The sequence below is a fragment of the Callithrix jacchus genome, chromosome 1 (genome assembly GCF_049354715.1).
Source record: "Callithrix jacchus isolate 240 chromosome 1, calJac240_pri, whole genome shotgun sequence".
Lineage (NCBI taxonomy): Eukaryota > Metazoa > Chordata > Mammalia > Primates > Cebidae > Callithrix > Callithrix jacchus.
In genome coordinates, this window is record NC_133502.1 from 217,355,542 (window position 1) to 217,374,335 (window position 18,794).

The 18,794-nt window shown below is 58.4% G+C and overlaps 1 protein-coding gene across 7 annotated transcripts in view; it reads left to right on the plus strand.

The window, feature by feature from the left end:
* Nucleotides 1-18,794, plus strand: part of TAFA5 (TAFA chemokine like family member 5) — a 306,441-nt gene that overhangs the window by 60,713 nt on the left and 226,934 nt on the right. The gene's annotated exons all lie outside the window — the stretch shown is intronic.

An 18,794-nucleotide genomic window follows, 5' to 3' on the forward strand; every position in this document is an offset into this window, starting at 1 on the left:
ACTTCTCGGAGAGGGGAGGGAGGCAGACTGGGGCAGGATGAAGTCAGCCCAGCAGCGCACAGAGGGCACCCTGGTCCCACCCGATCACAGCCTTGCTCAGGGCCCGCCCTCCACAGCCCCACAGACCCCGTGCTCACTTCCCTTCAGGGCACTGCCCGGCTCCGGGGATGCGGATCAGGCGCCTGCCGTCCGCACTGGCATCCTCATGCACTCATTGGGCGCAGCCCTGCCTGCTCGGTCCTGGGAGGAAAAGCAGATGACACTCACGAGAGTTACCCTTCCCAGAGGAGAAGAGGGCCACAGCCGGGCCAGGTGTGGTTACCAGGGACGCCCACCATCAGGAAGCCCACGGGGGGCAGGGAGGGTGCCCAGGTCTGGGGTTCACGGCCAGCAGCAGTAACAGCATGAGAGCTGTTCTAGGGTCTGAATTGTGTCTCCCCAGAACTCCTCTGTTGACGTACTAACTCCAACTCCTCAGAACCTGGAGACGGGGCTGTTAAAAAGGTGATTAAGGTTAACTGGGGTCGCAAGGGTGGGGCCCTGATCCAGCGTAACTGGTGTCCTTAGGGGGAGAGGTGAGGACAGGGACAGGCACAGAGGGGCCATCCTGTGAGGACACAGAGAGAAGACGGCGTCCAGGGGCAGAGGAGAGCGGCCTGAAAGGAAGCAGCCCAGCCCACACCCTGAGCTGGACTGTCGGCCTCCAGGGCTGTGAGGACATACGTTTCTGCCCTGAGTGGGCTGACAGGGATCCTGCCTGTGGCATTCTGTTCCGGCTGCCCTAGGACACCAATCCCAGGCAGTAGTGAGATCGGAGGTGACCGAAGTGGCTCTGTGCGGGAGGCTGAGTGGGAACCTGGTCTTGCCCGGGCGTCGCAGGCACTCCACTGAAACCTGGCAGCTCAGACCCCCCTGAGGATGCCAGGCCACAGGCCGCCGAGCACCACGGCCACTCGCAGCTGGGAAGGCACCTCCAGACCCTCAGCAGCCCCTTCCTGGCCTGCCCTTAGCAGGTGGTGATAGGTGATTGCTGTGCAGGGAGGGCTCTGGCCACGCCTAGAGCTCCATCCCTGAGGTCAGCTCCCCTAGAACAACTGGAGGGAAATGTCCCTCTGCTAATGGGTCCTAGGACCCCTGTCCCTTGAGGTCACAGTGAGTATGCAGCAGGAGGATATGTCTGGGCCAGGGCAGGTCTGACTTTCCCACGAGACAAGCAGATGGAGACAGAATGGGGCCACGGACCCAGCTCAGGCAGAGGCCCCAGTTCAAGGGTGGGGGCGCGTGGTCTGTTTCCCTCCCCCGCTTCCTTTAGATTCTGCACAGCACCGAGATCAGCGCAACCTCCAGGGAACGGGGAAGGTGATGGGGACTCCCAGATGGATGGCAGGCCGGGCCTGTGCCAATTCATTGGCATTCAGTGCCAGCACCGCACCGTCCCAATATAGCCATTATTGCGTCTTCGCTCTCCGTGGCTGCATTATAATCGGAGCTTATGTTCAATTTGCTGGGAGCCGGCAAATCGCCGTCTGCTTCCGCTCAGCACACACTCATTTGCGGTCGTCCCTGGGTGTTTCTCAAAGTCTCGCATTTTACACATAGACAAATTAAATCTTGTTTGTGACCGTGTCCCTGCCTGGAACTGACAGGGCCGTCGCACCTCTCAGGTCTTGGAGCTCATAATCATCTGCATTTTCAGGCAGCAGATTCTTTACAGGGACACAGCCTCAAAGCCAGTAATGAGGTGATTAAGTGGAGTCGCGCTCCTGCGGGTGCTCGCCACAGTCTCTCTCGCACCGCCTGTGGGAGTGTGGCCTCGGGAGCGGTGGTCTGGGGAGAGGTCTTTTTGTGGCTTTTGACCAGCCAGGAACACCTCTGCAGTATCTTCCAAGTGTGGCAGCTGGGAGACGTAGTCCAGGGGCTGGAGGCTAGCAAGGTCCCGTCAGGTTCAAGAGCCAGGAGGGGGAGGGTGTGACGAGAGTGTGTGCCACCTAGGGGTGGTGGTTGACGAGGTCAGGAGGATACCCTGGATGCCCACGTGCGCCTGGGGCCTGGGCAAAGGGCTGGCCCACCTCCCCCGCTTGACTCACCTCCACCAGCTGCCAGGGAGGGGGTCCCCCACATTCAAATGCTGAAGCCCCAGCCCCAGGGTGATGGCATTTGGAGGTGATGAGGCCATGAAGGGAGCCCTTCTGCTGTGGTGGGGTCCTCAGGAGACAGCCAGGAGGGTGGCTCCCCATCCCCTTCACTGCTACGTGAGGGCACAGTGCCGAGGGTGGAAGGAGGGACCCCACACCAGGGACCCAACTGGGCTTCCCTTGGCTTTGTTGTTGAGGCTTTCCGGGTCGTGGTGTTTTGTGGTGGCAGCTGGGGCTGACCCCTGCTGTGGACGCTCGTGCTGGGCCACTGGGCTGCCGTGCAGCGGATCACGGAGCCCATGGCAGTTGGGGCTGCTTAGGAAGTGCGTCCCACACTGGAAGGGGGGCCGACTTTGGCCCCTCAGCCATCACTAGTCCTGCTCTTTCTGGTCTGTGGGTGGCTTTGCTCTCGGGAGCAGACACCTGAGGTCCCAGGTAGAGCCACTTCCTGAGATGAGCCAGATGACCTGGCAACCAACATTACTGGGGCCCCTGCTCCACAGCCCCGCCCCTAACCCAGACCGTCCTGGAGGGCTTCTCTGAGTGGCGACACAGCCAACGGAGGAAGGTGCCCCCTCCTACAGTCTCCACGTCCCCAAGTCTTCTCCTTGTCACTGCAGCTGTCAGAGAAGGCCTTGCAGGTGGGAGAACCAGGACACCTGGGCGGGCTGTGGGATTTGGCTGAGCCTGGAGGAGGAGGAAGGAAGCCAGGAAGGGACGGATGGGTTGAGGGCACGGCCTGAGCCAGGCAGGAGAGGCGGCGGGTCCTGACCCTGGGGAGCAGAGGGGACAAACCCAGAAGCAGACGTGGCAGGGTTGGGGAAGGGATTGGGGGACAGCGCCACAGGCCTGGTCATCACCTCATTAAAACCATCGCCGAAGGTGCAGTCGGTGTGTGCTGAATCCTTGCAGGTGGTGGAGACGTTCCTATCTCAGCCTCGCCGGGGAGGACCTGAAGCCAGAACGCTGGGGTCCAGACCCCTGTGGGTGTGAGGGTCTGGGCAGGAGCCGCAGCGTTTGCTTTCTGTGCGCACACCGACCATTCTCCATCAGGCAGCCGCCCTGGCCACCGATGCCTTCACAGCATGGGATTTGGGGACCACCATGTGTGTCCCACAGGAAAGCCACATCCTTGTAGGGGAGGGGCATCACTGCTCTCAGGAGGGGGCTGTTTCTCTAATGGGGGCCTGTATGTTTCTGCGCAGGGGTATGACATGGCTCAGGAGTCTGTCCCTGTGATGTGTCCAGGCTGGTGCCATCAGGCTCCCGGCATTGGTGCTGGCATTGCTGTGGCCCCAGCAGGCCCTCCACTATTTCCCATTCTGGGCCTTCAGTCACTGGAGACCACATGTGGGATGCCAGGAGCCCCAGGGGTGCAGGTACATCATCAGGGCCTGGAGCCAACCCCGGCAAGAGCAGTGCCAGCAGGCAAGTGCCCAATGTGAGACCCACGCTGGGTCATGAGAACCAGCTGTCTTTGTCATTGTTATTAGTAGTAGTATTTTGAGATGGAGTTTCACTCTTGTCACCAAGGTTGGAGTGCAGTGGTGCAATCTCAGCTCACTGCAACCTCTGCTTCCCGAGTTCAAGCAATTGCCCTGCCTCCACCTCCGGAGTAGCTGGGATTACGGGCACCCAGCACTGCACCTGGCTAATAGTTTATATTTTTAGTAGAGACGGGGTTTTACTGTGTTGGCCAGGCTGGTCCCGAACTCCTGACCTCACGTGATCCATCCCCTCGGCCTCCCAAAGTGCTGGGATTACAGGCGTGGACCATCACTCCCAGCCTCACAGTTGTCTTTAAAGTGCCTTTCATTTTGCTCCTGTGTCTGAGCAGTTCTCGTCCTGTGCTGTCCCCATACCTGGGGATAGAGGGACTCCCTGTGTGGGTGACACAGGATTTGTCTGGGTCTGGCTGTGGCAGGCTCTGTTCTTCAAGCTGGGAGCGTTGTGGTTGGTACTGCAGATGGGAGGTGATGCGTCCCGTCCTGGGAAGGTGTGTGTGATCATAGGACGGAATGTGGCCTCAGGCCTCAGGGCCCAGGGAGCAGCTGGGCTGATGACGTCCCACAAGTCACATCCACTCTGCTCTTTGACTCCAAGACGCTTTGCTGGTTCGTCTATCACCAGCCCCAGGACTGTCCTTTCTTCTTCAAGGCCAGGCACCCAGAGCCTTACTTCCCCAGGGATAGCCGAGTCCCCTGGGTGAGGGGGTCAGGGTGGGTCTGGCCTAGGCCCCTGACACCGCTTCTCATGACAGTTCCACCCCCATGGTGAGAGAGAAGTCACTTTCAAACTTTGGAAAACTCCTCTGAACCACACAGGGCCCCCATTTAACAGCCTTGAGACCCTCTCTCCTCTCCCAGCCCGGGATGCCCACCTGTGCGGGTGATGGTACTGGAGGCCCTGGTGGGGCTGCAGGCTGGTGCCTTGGCATCTCCTACAGCAGAGCTGGGCCGGACCGAGCTGCCCAGTTGGTCCTCCGCAGCCTCGAGTGTCCTTCAAGAGCCTCGGCCCTTGACCTTCCACCATTTCTCTGAAATTTAGCAAAGAGCACCAGCCACCCCTCCTCGGATGCTCGGCCAGGTCCTCGTGTGGCCCTCAAGAGTCCTGCACACAAGTGGCCCCTTGTCCCGGGATCTCGGCACTGCAGCAGGAGCAGCTGTTCTCTGTGTGCATTTCCCCAGTGGGGACCACAGTGGGCGCTTATGTTGGGACAAAGGGGTGGTTTTTCCCAGCTTCCGGGGCTCTGTCTGGCCTCACTCCCCTGCAGTGAGGAGGCTGGGCCCTGAACTCCTCTGGGCATGGGCGGAGGGTGGGGGTGGTGTTGGCTGCTTATTCGAGTGCCTGGAGGTGGGTGGCAGGTGGGGCTCCTCTTGTCTCCATATGGGTAGAGGGGCCTGGCTCCCGGAGTGTACCTGCACCTGCCATCCGAGACCGGGCTCTTGCTGCTGCTGGGTGGGCACACGGGTTCTGGAGCTCAGCGCTGCTGGGCTCTCCGCCCCTCGGACTCCTCTGCACCCCAAAGGTCTGGGGTGTGGTCTCCTCCCTCTGAGCAGCAACGGTCACAGTGCCTGTTCTGCCACCAGTGAGCTGAGAAGGGTCATGGGAGCTCAGACTCCTGGGATGACACCAGCTCCTTGACATAGGTCAAGACCCCGAGGACCCATGCCAGGTGGCAGTGCCGACTCCACCCTACTATGAATGAAGGCCACGCCTGGCCCTGCCCTCCTCGGGGTCCTGCCAGGCTCCTCACCAGGCTCTGAGCTGCCTGCAGCCGGGTGTCCTTGTCCTTCCTGAAATCTGAAACCGACGACACTGTGGAAGCAGCAGCTGTTCTCCGTACAGAGTGTGTCGTACAGCAGGGGGTTCCTCAGCATGGCATCCCCAAAAACACGCCTTAAGACGAGGCCTGGCGTGCACGTGGTGTGTGCAGGAATGAGGGCCTGGTGGCTCATCCCTCGGTCACGCTGTGGACAGCTGGACATGCGACCCTTCTGGAAACCCCAGAACACAACCAGCGAGAATGAGCGAAGGCCGCTACTCACGGCCGTGGCTGGAGGATGGCGGGAGGCTCATGGTGGAACGGGGACGCTCCAGGTTGCCCTGATGGGAGGCCTAGGCCCGGGCGAGCCAGAGCGGTTCCCTAAGGAGGCACCCAGGCACGGTGGGTTTTCTCTGGTTGGTCCTGAGTTGGTTGAAGGGACAGAAAAGGTGGAAGCTGGTGGTTGCTGACCTCTTGGGCCTGGTGGCTGCAGGGGCTGTGGGCTAGAGTTCTGTTGTCGTGCGTGGTCTGGCTATTGTCTCTGTGGATGGTCAGTCAGCCCACCGGGGGCTCTGACAAAGCTGCACGGCATGGGCTGGGGATGGGGGTCTTCTGCCCCGGGGTGAGGGTGGGGCATCTGTGTTCCCCGCTCTGCAGGCCTTCACTGAGGGCCACGCCACATGGGGGCCTCAGGGACTACGCCTCCTTCTCCTTCCGCAGAGTTGGCTGTGGCGGTTGTACAAAGCTTCCAGACCCAGCACGTGTGTGCTGGTCCTTGGGAGTGACTGAGGGAATGTCCTGGGGGGTGTCCATTGACTTTTCCACCATAACCAGCAGAGAAGCAGAGCAGCTGCCCCATGATGAGTGCCTTTAGTGCCACACGCAGCCTCACACATCCCCGCCGTGGCCCTGCAATGATGAGCTGCAGAAGCTGCGTCTGGGAGAGGTGTCCGCTGGCATCTCCAGCCTTGAGGGGTTAGAGGAGAGTTAATGTGCTCCAAGATGGCCCCACCCCTGCCATCTTTGCTCTGCACTCTGCCTTTCCATGGCCATGGTTGGATGGGGGCGGGGGAGCCTCATGGCCGTGGTGGGGCTGAGAGGGGCTTGCCTGGAGGAGACTGGCCGTGGTCACAACCCGCGGGAGCCAACTCCGGCTTAGGGCAGGCCCAGGAAACAGGCAGGAACACCGCTGTCACAGTCAGGTGCTGGGTGGGGTGTGGGCCCTGAGAAGGCAGGGCAGGCTGAGCACTCCTCAGGCGCTGGCTGCAGGGGACAGGAGGTGGCCCCCTCGCTGTGGGTAGAGGTGTGGGAATGCAAACGTCCAGATCCAGGCCCTCTGGCTTGATGGACCGCAAACTCCTTGAAGTGGCCGTGGAGTGACGCTCCTGTTCTAGCTTCATAAACACGTGATGCCCCATTCCCAGCAACATGGAAATAAATATTCAGCGCACCAGGGCCACCAATACTATCTCTTTTCAACTGTGCTCAGCTCAACCTGACTGGCTGGTGCCAGCCTTGGGCAGAATCTGGTGTTCCCTCCGTGTAATTGAAGGTTTTTGGGTATCCATGGAGAAACTGTGTTATTCGCGGGTCTTAGATTCCGAATGGCAACCTCCCATGTTAGAGCCCTGCCTCACTCTGACACTGCTAAGAGGATTCCCAGGGCCTCACACCTGCCCAGCCCTGTGCTCAGCTCTTGGGAACACACATGCTGGACTCAGTCATGGAGCTTGCCTTGTGGGGCTAGAACTGGAGTGGAGCAGTGGCTTGAGATGGTAGTTCTGGGTTTTATTCTCTCCTGATCGTTCCTTGCCTAGACCAGAGCCAGGGATGGGTGGATGGATGGATGGACTGATGAATGATAGGTAGATGGGTAGATGGATGATGGGTGATGAATAGATGTGCAGCTGGATGGATGGATGGATGGATGGATGGATGGATGGATGGATGGATGGACAGAGGGATGGATGGATGGACTGATGGGTAGACAAAGGGATGGATGGATGGATGGATAAATGGGCAGATGGGTAGATGGATCATGGGTGATGAATACATGTGCAGCTGAATGGATGGATGGATGCACAGATGGATGTATGATGGATGTACCATGGGTAAATGGATGATGGATAGATGATGGGTTGATGATGGATGGATGATGGACAGATGGATGGATGAATGGATGATGGGTTGATGATGGATGGATGATGGATGGACCATGGATAAATGGATGATGGATAGATGATAGGTTGATGTTGGATGGATGGATGAACAGACAGACGGATGGATGATAGGTGGATATGAATGCATGGATGATGGGTGATGGATGATGGGTGGATGGTGGATGGATGGTGGATGATGAATGATTGATTGATGGAGGGATGGATGGTGGATGGGTGGATTAAGGACGGAGGGATGAGGTACAGATGGACACACACATGAGTGGAAAGAAGAAGGGGCCTGTGAGTATGTTTGGCCTCTTCAGAGAGGTAGGTAGCAGGGGCTGCCCAGGTACACCCGGCTTGGGGCACCCTCTCCTTGTGCTGCCATTGGTGGGCTGCGGAGCTGCCTGAACCTTAGTTTCCTCAGCAGGAAGTTGGTGGGGGGGGGATCTTTGCCTGAGAAGGTCGTGAGAACTAAGTGGGATGAGGCGTGCAAGGGGAGTGGGCTGTAGGGGAGCCAGCCGGGATAATGCGCTCTCCTTTCGCCTCTGACCTCCTTGGAAGCGTCTTTTGAAGGTCTGGATTGTGCGGCCCAGGTGACTCTGCAGCTTGCCGTGGTTCGCTCCCACTGTGGTTTGAGGAGTGAGGCCCGGGCATGTCGGTGGCTTGGGTTTGTCCTTTCCTCTCTGCTGCTCAGCACGGCCGCCTGTAGATGGGATCCCCCTTCCCTGTGGGGAGTGCTTACGTGCTTTCCGAGGGTTCGCTGCTGCACCTGCGGAGGGTCCGTCTCACATGGGCAGGTGCTGCTTTGGGGAATCTTCTGAAAATACAACTTCCAGATTTAGGGTTGGAACGTCTTGACTTTGCTTTCATTTTCCTTGGGATAGTTGAATAGGAAATAATTCTTTTTAAACAAAAACATGCAGAAAACGTATCTGCTTCTCTGAGGGGCAGGTTGAGCCCTGACTTGGGAAGAGCCTTCCCCGGGGCGCTGCCTGCTGCCGGGAGACCTCCTGTGTGCCCCTGTGTCTGCCGGGAGCCCTCCTGTGCGCCCCTGTGTCTGCCGGGAGCCCTCCTGTGTGCCCCTGTGTCTGCCGGGAGCCCTCCTGTGCGCCCCTGTGGCTGCCGGGAGCCCTCCTGTGTGCCCCTGTGTCTGCCGGGAGCCCTCCTGTGTGCCCCTGTGGCTGCTGAGAGGGCCTCCTGTGTGCCCCTGTGGCTGCCGGGAGCCCTCCTGTGTGCCCCTGTGGCTGCCGGGAGCCCTCCTGTGTGCCCCTGTGGCTGCCGGGAGCCCTCCTGTGTGCCCCTCTGGCTGCCGGGAGCCCTCCTGTGTGTCCCTCTGGCTGCCGGGAGCCCTCCTGTGTGCCCCTCTGGCTGCCGGGAGCCCTCCTGTGTGCCCCTCTGGCTGCCGGGAGCCCTCCTGTGTGCCCCTGTGGTTGCCGGGAGCCCTCCTGTGTGCCCCTGTGGCTGCCGGGAGCCCTCCTGTGTGCCCCTGTGGCTGCCGGGAGCCCTCCTGTGTGCCCCTCTGGCTGCCGGGAGTCCTCCTGTGTGCCCCTCTGGCTGCCGGGAGCCCTCCTGTGTGCCCCTCTGGTTGCCGGGAGCCCTCCTGTGTGCCCCTGTGGCTGCTGGGAGGGCCTCCTGTGTGACCCTCTGGCTGCCGGGAGCCCTCCTGTGTGCCCCTCTGGCTGCCGGGAGCCCTCCTGTGTGCCCCTGTGGCTGCTTGGAGCCCTTCTGTGTCCCCCTGTGGCTGCCGGGAGCCCTCCTGTGTGCCCCTCTGCTTCCCAGGACCTGGGGTCACAGGTGCCCTCCCCAGGCAGAGTGCTTTCCTCCCAGCCTTATTAGGAAATGCTTTAAAAGGACAATCCCCACTTTGAGTGAATGGGATCCATTAAGCCCAGCTAAAGTGAGAGTTAATGTGTGCAGAGAAAAGATAAGAATTTCAAAAAAGAGAGCAGGGTGATCGTGGGCACGGGTTTGGAGATAAGAGTCCCTGCGTTGCTGTGGGCGGGGATTGGCTGGCACAGCTGGCAGGGCTGGCCAGGGTGGGCAGGTGGCCTGAGGGGAGGGGGAACAGGCCTTGTCCTAGCCCCTCTTCCGGTCCACATTCACTCAGGACTCACCAGCTGGTCACACATCCTCCAGGCTCCGGGTGAGCTCAGGCAGGGGTGGCTGGGGCTGCAGGAACAGGTGTGACACTGCAGTCTGCAGGGTGGCCTGGGGCACAGAGTCTCGTGGGATGAGGGTCGAGCAGGGCATCTGTGGCCAAGGCTCAGCCCATGCATGGTGCTGGGCAGGCCTGGGAACGGGCTGAGGTTTGCCTACACTGGAGTGGCCTGCAGTCCTAGAGCTGGGAGGTGAGGCCAGTGAGGAGCCCGGACCACAGTGGGCAGTGTGTGTGCCGGCTGGGGGCCTTCAGTCCCATCTTGGGGAATGTGAGAGAAGCTCATGGCCTGTGTTTTCTGGGTATGCCAGAGGAGGTCACAAAAGAAATGGGAGTAAAACAGCCAAGGCCTGGGCAAGCAGAAAGTCTGTCTTCACCGTGGGACTGAGCCCATGGGGCCTGCCTGGACTGCGGCCTCAGCCATCCTGCAGCCCAGCTGGTCGGCGAGAGAAAGCAGCACCCCACCCGCCCCCGGCCCACACCTCCATCTTCTCTTTTCTCCTCCTGAAACTGGTGGCCCTTCCTCTGCTGCCTTTCTGTTTCTTCTATCACCTGCTCTGCTCACTTCTCTTCTGCTCTGGAGGGAGGATCTGTAACGCACTCACCTGAGGACAGCTCAGAGCCAGCCCTGCCGGGGCCTTTGCCCTTTGTGCAGAACCAAAACGAGCTCAGATGAAGATCCTCTTCTGGGAGTGACTCCGGACGAGGGCTGCCTGGGGCATCTCTCTAAGATCCCCACAACAGTGTCCCAGAGAGCTCCTTGGGGACAAGATACAGCCTCTTGCATGCATGCAGAAGGAAAAGGAGGAAAGACAACGCTGGCTGAGGCCACCCATGTGCAGCGTTGTCCGCCTGCACCTGCTGTAACCCTTGCAGTGGGTGTCAGTGAGAACTCGGGGCACAGGGAGACTCATGACTGGCCAGCAGTCTGGTCACAGCAGTGGCCAGGGCCAAGCTGGGCCTGTGGCCAATGGGCCTCCCCACCACGAAGCCCATTGCTTTCTGCCCCGTGCCGCCCCTTGGCTGCCAGCCCAGACTCCCCCTGAAGCCCCATCACCCTTCTCCAGATCTCCTTCCACGGTCTGGCAGTGGTGACCCTGCGGGTCCGGGGTGTGGGGTCAGACGAGGGCAGAGCATCCTCCTGTGCTCATGGTAGGGCCATAGGCACCGTTTATCCTGAACCCCCAGCCAGTTCTGAAAGAGGGGCAGGGCCGGGCTGTGAGCAGACTGGTGCCTGGGGGCCTGAGCCACTGCAGCCCTCATTGGCTGTGGCCTCCTACACAGCTGCCTCCCTGCTCTGGTGCCCAGTTTTGGCCTCTGTGGGTTGGGGACAGCTGCCTGGGGTGTGCCGAGCACTGCAGGTGGCCGCAGTCACTCAGAAGAGGACATCCTCAGAGCAGGACAGTGGACGTGGGGCCACGGACTGTGGATACTCAGACTCCAGCTCCAGGGGAGAGTGGGATGTGTGCAGTCATGGAAGTTTCTGGAAACCGCAAAACCTGACCTGGCCCCCACATGTGATATGACTCTTTGCCTCTCACTGTGTGCTGGCATTGATTCAATAAACTGTGTATTTGGGGTGTCCCCATGGGGTCTGGGAGCCTTTCTCTTTGTGACCTCTGGGATGGCTGGTCTGATAGTGGACGTGGAGGCTGCCGAGGACATGGGGAGTATGGCTGCTACAATCAAGGCCCACAGGACACCTAGCATTACCGTGGGCACTGTCGTCCCTCCTCACTGGAGCAACCCCAGCGCTCCTGACCCAGGCTGTGCCCCTGGCACCCACGGAGCTGCTCTGCATTGCTGTGGGTCAGTCTGCTGGGCATTGCCTTGCTGATCCTGGCTGACACAGGGGCCAGGCTCATCAAGTGGCCACGGAAGTGCACGCCGACCCGACCCACGTGCGTCCCCAGGGGTGGCCTCCCGCAGGCCTGGCTTGGGTCCCAGGTGCTGGTGAAGCTCACGTTGCCTTCCAGGCCTGTCCCCAGCATGCAGCTGGCATGCCCTCTCACTGTCTCCCAGGCTCGGAAAGAGGCAGGAACTATGGCCTGCCATGCTGCAGCCCTTCCGGGGATATCCTTGGGCCCTCAGGGGCCATGCTGGATTTACCCCAATGTCACGGCCACCAGTGCCCCTGCACACATGGCTGCTGCACCAGAGACCTCCCTGAGGCTGAGCTCTTCCTCGCCAATGTGGTCACGTGCAGATCACCCCTCTCTCTGGCTCAGCCTCACTCCTCCACTCCCCACACTCCCCTGGCAGGGCCCTGCTGCCCTGCATCTGCCCTGCCTTACTGCCCACACTGGATGGATTCTGCCGGTCAGTCAAGGCCAGCGTCACCACCTCCTGCCCGCCTCGTGGCCTGCAATTAGGGGCGTGGCTATGTTCATAGCTATTGAAAACATGGCTGAGGCTGCCTTTGCATTTGCCTATATATGCACCACTTCCTCCTTTTCCTCAAAGAGTGCAAAGCATTACATTTCTGTGGATGTAACACAATTTATCTACATTGTTTTTATGAGACTAGGGTATCTCAAATCGCAGAACATACATGATGGATGTTGTAAAAAAAACAATTACAATGACAAAGGAAAGTTCCAGATGAAAGGCAGGATTCTGCCTCCTTCCCAGCATCCAGGCCTTTCCCCGGGGACAAATGGTTAACAGCTTCTTTCTTCCCCAGCCTCACCTGATCACTCTAAGTTTTCATTTTCAACAGGCACAACGTCAACAGTGCACACTCAAATTTTCACTTCATCACCTGTGTTCAGGACCTCCTCACTTTCCATTTCGAGCAGTGGAAAAAACCAGAGGGCTTACTCCCTCCACTGCCTTCCTCTTTTCATTTCTCTATTATGTACTTAATGGTCAGCCTTTGAGAATTATGGTTCGCTTTCTACTGACTTTTCTATGTGTTGATTTTAAGACTCGAATGGAATTAAAGTGTATTTATAATACTATCCCATAAATGTTTAGAGCAGAAAGATTTCTGACTAGAACTGTGGAGAAAGAGATATACCACTGTAAAGACTTTACCATTTGGATTCTTTCAAGTATCAAGGTCTAATGTATCTCTGTAGCTATTCTTCACAGTTTATTCTACTTCTAGAGAGTCGAAGGTGCTAAATTTTCTTTTGTCCCACATCTCCAGGTGCGGTCCCTTGATTCCCTTCATTGGTGGAGTGGAACCTAGACCAGCTTTTCGTGTAAGGGATGGGACTAGTAAACTGATCTTTTGGATGCTCTCAAATGGTATGCTTTGTTGACTGCTTAGCTGGGTATAAAATTCTGGGTCTTCTCTCTTTTCCCAGCAGAACTTGAAGTTACTACTCCACTGTCTTCAAGAAGCCAGTGTTTTTTCAGGGTCAGCTCATTTCTGTCTTCATAAAACACTTTTTTTCCTTTTTTTTTAGTTGGAGTCTCGCTCTTTTGCCAGGCTGGAGTGCAGCGGCATGATCTTGGCTCACTGCAACCTCCGCCTCCTGGGTTCAACCTCTGCCTCCTGGGAAAGTTCAATCCTCAGCAACCCAAGTAGCTGGGATTATAGGCATGTTGCTACACTATATATCCATGTCCAGCTAATTTTTGTATTTTTAGTAGCGACAGGGTTTCACTATGTTGGCAAAGATAGTCTCAATCTCCTGACCTTGTCATGTCCACCTCAGCCTCCCAAAGTGCTATTACAGACCTGAGCCACCATGCCTAGCCTGTTTTTTGTTTTTAAAAAAACATATTCTGCAAAGTTTTCTTGCATTGCTTGGATCTGGGGTCTGTCCATTGGATCTAATCAGAATATGGTGAGTCCCTACAATCTGAAGATGTGTCTTTATTTATTTGACTATTTCCTTCTCTTCGTTGCCTTTTATTCTCCTTTAGAACCTCTAATACATAAAAGTTGGACACCTAGGAATACCTTCTAGGTCTCAAGTTTTCCCCACTTTTTCACCTCTCTATGTGCTCCCACTCTTGCAAACATATTTGATTTTATTTTCCACAGCCTGGTCTTCACTCATTCCCATTTTACCATTCAGTGCATACCCTATATCTTAAAATGGGCCAGTCACATTAATTTCTAAGTTTTTTCTCATTTTCTTGTTTTCCTTTTTTTCCCTCATAGGAGTCTGGTTTTCTCTTATTGATACCATATTCTTTCGATGTTTTTGAGAATTATGCTATTTAGAATGATCACAGTTATGGTTATGATTATTTTCCCTGAGAAATTTCTGTCCCCTAAGGTTCAAGTGTAGAGTATGCACAGCTAGGCTCGCCTTCTCTTTCATGCCACTAGCTTTCTGCAAAGCAGGAGAGAGTGGGGTGATCTCTGCTAGGTCCCGTCTGTGTAGGAATAAAGGTTGAGGTGTGTGTATTGACTGGCCGGCGTGGGTCACCTCTGCCCCGTGTAATCCAACAGGCTTCTCACTTGACAAGGAGAGCTTACTGTATTCTCTGGGAGTGGGCGAGGTGCATGGACAGATGCACCATCCTGGAAGCAGGCATGGGGCGGATGGGTAAACACGGTCCTGGCATTTGCTGGTGCTGGCAGGCTTGACCCTGGGGACAGATGTTTTTGTGCATTTCACTCTTGGGAGGAATTGTGCTGCCTTTGGACCTACTGGTCCTGCTTGTCATGAGTGACCAAGGTCCTTAACTCTGCTTTGCCCCCCCGCCACCTTTTTTTTGAGATGGAGTTTCACTCTTGTGGCCTAGGCTGGAGTGCAGTGGCACCATCTCTGCTCACTGAAACCTCTGCCTCCTGGGTTCAAGCAATTCCCCTGCGTCAGCCTCCTGAGTAGCTGGGACTACAGGTGCACGCCACCATGACCCCACACCCGGCTAATTTTTTTTTGTATTTTAGTAGAGACCCAGTTTCAACGTGTTGGCCAGGATGGTCTCCATCTCCTGACCTCATGATCTGCCTGCCTCCGCCTCCCAAAGTGCTGGGATTACAGGCGTGAGCTACGGCACCTGGCCTGGCCCTGGTTATTTCCTAGACCCTGAGTTTTTCACTCCAGAAGAAAGTTCCCGGCATTTTTGTGTGCCATGGGCAGCCGCCATTTTTGTGTGCCATGGGCCTCTTTGGAAATCTGCTGGAGCCGCCATTTTTGTGTGCCATGGGCCTCTTTGGAAATCTGCTGGAGCCGGCATTTTTGTGTGCCATGGGCCTCTTTGGAAATCTGCTGGAGCCGCCATTTTTGTGTGCCATGGGCCTCTTTGGAAATCTGCTGGAGCCGCCATTTTTGTGTGCCATGGGCCTCTTTGGAAATCTGCTGGAGCCGCCATTTTTGTGTGCCATGGGCCTCTTTGGAAATCTGCTGGAGCCGGCATTTTTGTGTGCCATGGGCCTCTTTGGAAATCTGCTGGAGCCTGTGCAATCCATCTCAGAACAAAGTAAAAATACATGACCAAGAAGGTCAGTCATATCGACATGCACTTATCAAACGGTCAAAAGCCTGTTTTGACATAGTAATGTGCTTTCTTTATGAACACATTACATGAAAGGTCTAGTGGTGGGATGATCATAATTTGAAGTAATGGTGAAAATAAGCAGTAGGCTGAGATATCACAAGAGCTGTAAGTGGTATGAAAATGCCTGTGATTTTTATTGGTGACAAAGTCACAGTTACAGCTACAGTATTGTTTACTGCCTGCATACTTAATTGAAGGCAGTGTTACATTTCAGTTAGAGACACGCGCTAAACAAAATGCTCACTTTCCCTTCCTAAGTCCCACTCCTCAGGCACCGTGGGGACTGTCCCCGGGCAGAAGGCACCCCCTCTTTGGACAGCTTTCCTCTGGCTCTGGTCTGGGCTCCACGCGCCTTAAAGCAGCAATTTGCCGGGGGGGGGGGAGGCGGGGGGAGAACACACCTACCCAGCAGTGTGGAAATGCAGCTCTGTGGCCGAGTGCCTTCCTGCCTGGACGCCTGGCCACACCCCTGCTTTGTTCCACCTTCGCGGGAGGATGTGGCAGGCGTCTCTCCGGTGGTTCCCACCACAGTTCCTTTTCCATCCAGCAGCTGGGCCCAGGACCCCCTCGCCCTTTCCGGCTTGCATATTGCTTTGGTTCCCAATGCTGCCATGCTTTTAGTATTTATTTATTTATTTACTTCGAGACGGAGTTTTGCTCGTTACCCAGGCTGGAGTGCAATGGCGCGATCTCGGCTCACCGCAACCTCCGCCTCCTGGGTTCAGGCAATTCTCCTGCCTCAGCCTCCCCAGTAGCTGGGATTACAGGCACGCGCCACCATGCCCATCTAATTTTTTGTATTTTTAGTAGAGATGGGGTTTCGTCATGTTGACCAGGATGGTCTCGATCTCTTGACCTCGTGCTCCGCCCACCTTGGCCTCCCAAAGTGCTGGGATTACAGGTGTGAGCCACTGCACCCAGCCCGGTTTTAGTATTTATAAATGGTCCTTCCTGACCTGTCAGTGAGACCCTAGGTGTCCCCCTACCCCCGAGATCTGTGTCGGTTGTAGCTGGCTCAGGTGTTCACACTGCCATCTGGAGCTGCCTTCCCAGTGGCATCCGGGGCCTCTTTGCTCTGCACTGTTAATTCACTCTTGAGATGCCCTGCATGAGGTTCCCGAGTTTTCAGCTGTGACTGCTCTCGGAGATGTAAGCAAGGCCACATGCATTCGCTGACAGGAGGCCTTGGTGCCCAGGGAGGTGTGATGGTGGTTCCCAGCGCTAGGCTCAGAGGTCCTCCTCCCACCTGTTGACAGTGAATTGCCGAGCCGAGCCTCTATGACCTTTTTTTTTTCCCTTTATCCTCTTTAATTCTCTTTACAGAAGGATCTTCCAAACGGTTAGTTCTGAAAAATTCCCCTGGTGAATTTAGCATACTTTTCTATTTTCAGAATTTCAGATAATATGCACCTGATTGGGGACACAGGGAGTGTCAAGGGCGGGCTCTCTCTCCTGATTGAAGTCCCTTTTGGGGGCCAGGGGCGAGCACACGTGATAAGCACCCAGAAGACCCTTGAGTCCTCTGACTGGGGAGCTGTGAACCACGTGCGGGATGAAGGCAGCAACCTTGGGGGAGGTCAGTCTCTGTCAGTCAGGCGGGGTGGGCTCCTGAGTAGCTGCTACCTCTAGAGCATGTCTAGGGGTGCTCTCAGAAGAGAGTGGGGTGCTTATAGGGAAGTTTCCAAGGGGCTTGCATGAGCAGAGAGAATGGCTAGTCCCTCCCAGGGCCCGCCCAGCGCTGCTTAGCTGCTTGGCTGGTATGAGGCTGGGGCGATGCTTCTAGGTGAGAGGAGTCGGATGGGGTGTTCTTTCCTCTTCTGGATGTTTTTGGGAGCAGGTGGAGGGTGATGAGAGCCAGAGGTGAAGAACTGCTTTGTGGGCGCCTCTCTTCTGGCCAGGTGCTGGGCACAGTACAGGCAGGTCAGGCAGACGGCATCAAGCTTGGCGGCTGGTCCTGACTCTGTCCTTGACTTGCCAGTTGATGTGGGGCCAGTCGCCATGCTGCTACGAGCCTCAGTTTCCCCCGATGCATACCGATGGGCTTGAGCTATCTGACCTCCAAGAGCCCTTCACGGCCAGGCCTCTTTCCCTTCCTGGCGCTTCAGGAGCAGTGTAAGGAGGAACCAGCCCTCATGTGACCCACATGCCCCGCAGGCACCAGCACTGCCCCCACCACCCCGCACAGGGTCCGAGGAAGCTTAGGCCCGGATTTCTGCCCCCTGCTCTTTCCTGGGCATTTGAAATTCAATTCAGGCAACAATGCCTTGAGGCCTTACCACACTGGTCTTGGTGCTGGGCTCTGGGGCGACCCCCTGACGAGGACACCCGTGCCCCTGCTCTGGGGTGCGGGGTTGGAGAGCAAAACTGGCAGGAAACAAAGACCCCTCCTTCCTAGAGGCTGGAAGGCGGCAGCGCAGGGAGGTGCCCACTTGTTTCCCCTGGAACGGAACGTGGGCATTAACTGTGCGCCTACGCTCCTGGGTGCAGGGCAGCTGGCTGGAGGGCGGCACACAGTAGGGCCAGGTGTGTGTGTGTTTGTGTGTGTCCAGGCAGAGGTGCCGTTTTCAGAAGCTGCGGGAGCAGCCGCCTCCGAGTCCTCCCAGCCGCTGGTCGAGCCCGGCCCGGGCGGCACCTGGGCCCGGGTCTCCCCGCGTCTCCCGGGGCCCTGGGTGCGAGGGAGGCTGGGCGCCACCCGAGGCCCCGCGTCCCGGCTCCCGCGCCGGCAGGGCTGGCTCTGCAGTGAGGCCCCTGCGCACCTAGGTGGAGCCCGACCCGCAGTTTTCGGCTGGACCGGCCCCACCTGACCCGCCGGCGCGCCAGGCGGGGGCGCTGCAGGGCGGGGGTCCCGGGTCCCTCGCGGCCCAGTGCGCATCGGCGGCCCCGCGGCCTGGAGGAGCGCAGACGGCGGCGGGCGCGGGCCGGAGTCCGGGGCTGCGCGGACCCGGCCACCTGGGCTGGCAGCGCCGGCGCCGCGCTCCCCTCCCTCCGCCTCCCCAGCAGCCGGCGCCGAGCCGAGCGGGCGGGCGCGCGCCTTCAGGCCGGAGCAGCAGCGGCGTCCCGCGGGCGGCGAGGCGCGCAGCGTAGCCGGCCCCACCTGTAGGCGCGGCCGCCCCCGGCCTCGGCCCCGGTCCCAGCTGCCCAGCGCGCGCAGCCCGCGGGAGAGGCGGGCCCGGACCTCGTCCCGGCCGCGGCGGCGGAGGCGCGGGCTGCGGGGAGCGCGAAGGCCCGCACCGTCCGGAGGGGAGACCGGCCCGCCAGCCCCGGGCCGCGCAAGTTCGATCGCCGCGGGCTCGGCCGGGCCGCGCGGGCCCCGGCGGCGGCGATGGTGCGGCAGCCCAGCGCGCGGCGCGCAGCCCCGGCCCCGAGCCTGGCCCTGCGCGGCGGCGGTGGCGGCGGCGGCGCGGCGGCCCCCTGAGCCCCGGGCCGGAGCGAGCGCGGGCGGCGGAGGCGGCGGCGGCGGCGGAGGAGGAGGAGGAGGAAGAGGAGGAGGAAGGCGACGCCGAGCAGCGGGCGGGGGGGGCGACAGGCGGAGGAGGGGGCCGGGGAAGCGCCGGACCCCCCCCGCGCCGCCCGGCCGTTGCGCAATCCGCGGCCCGCCGTCCGGGCCCTGC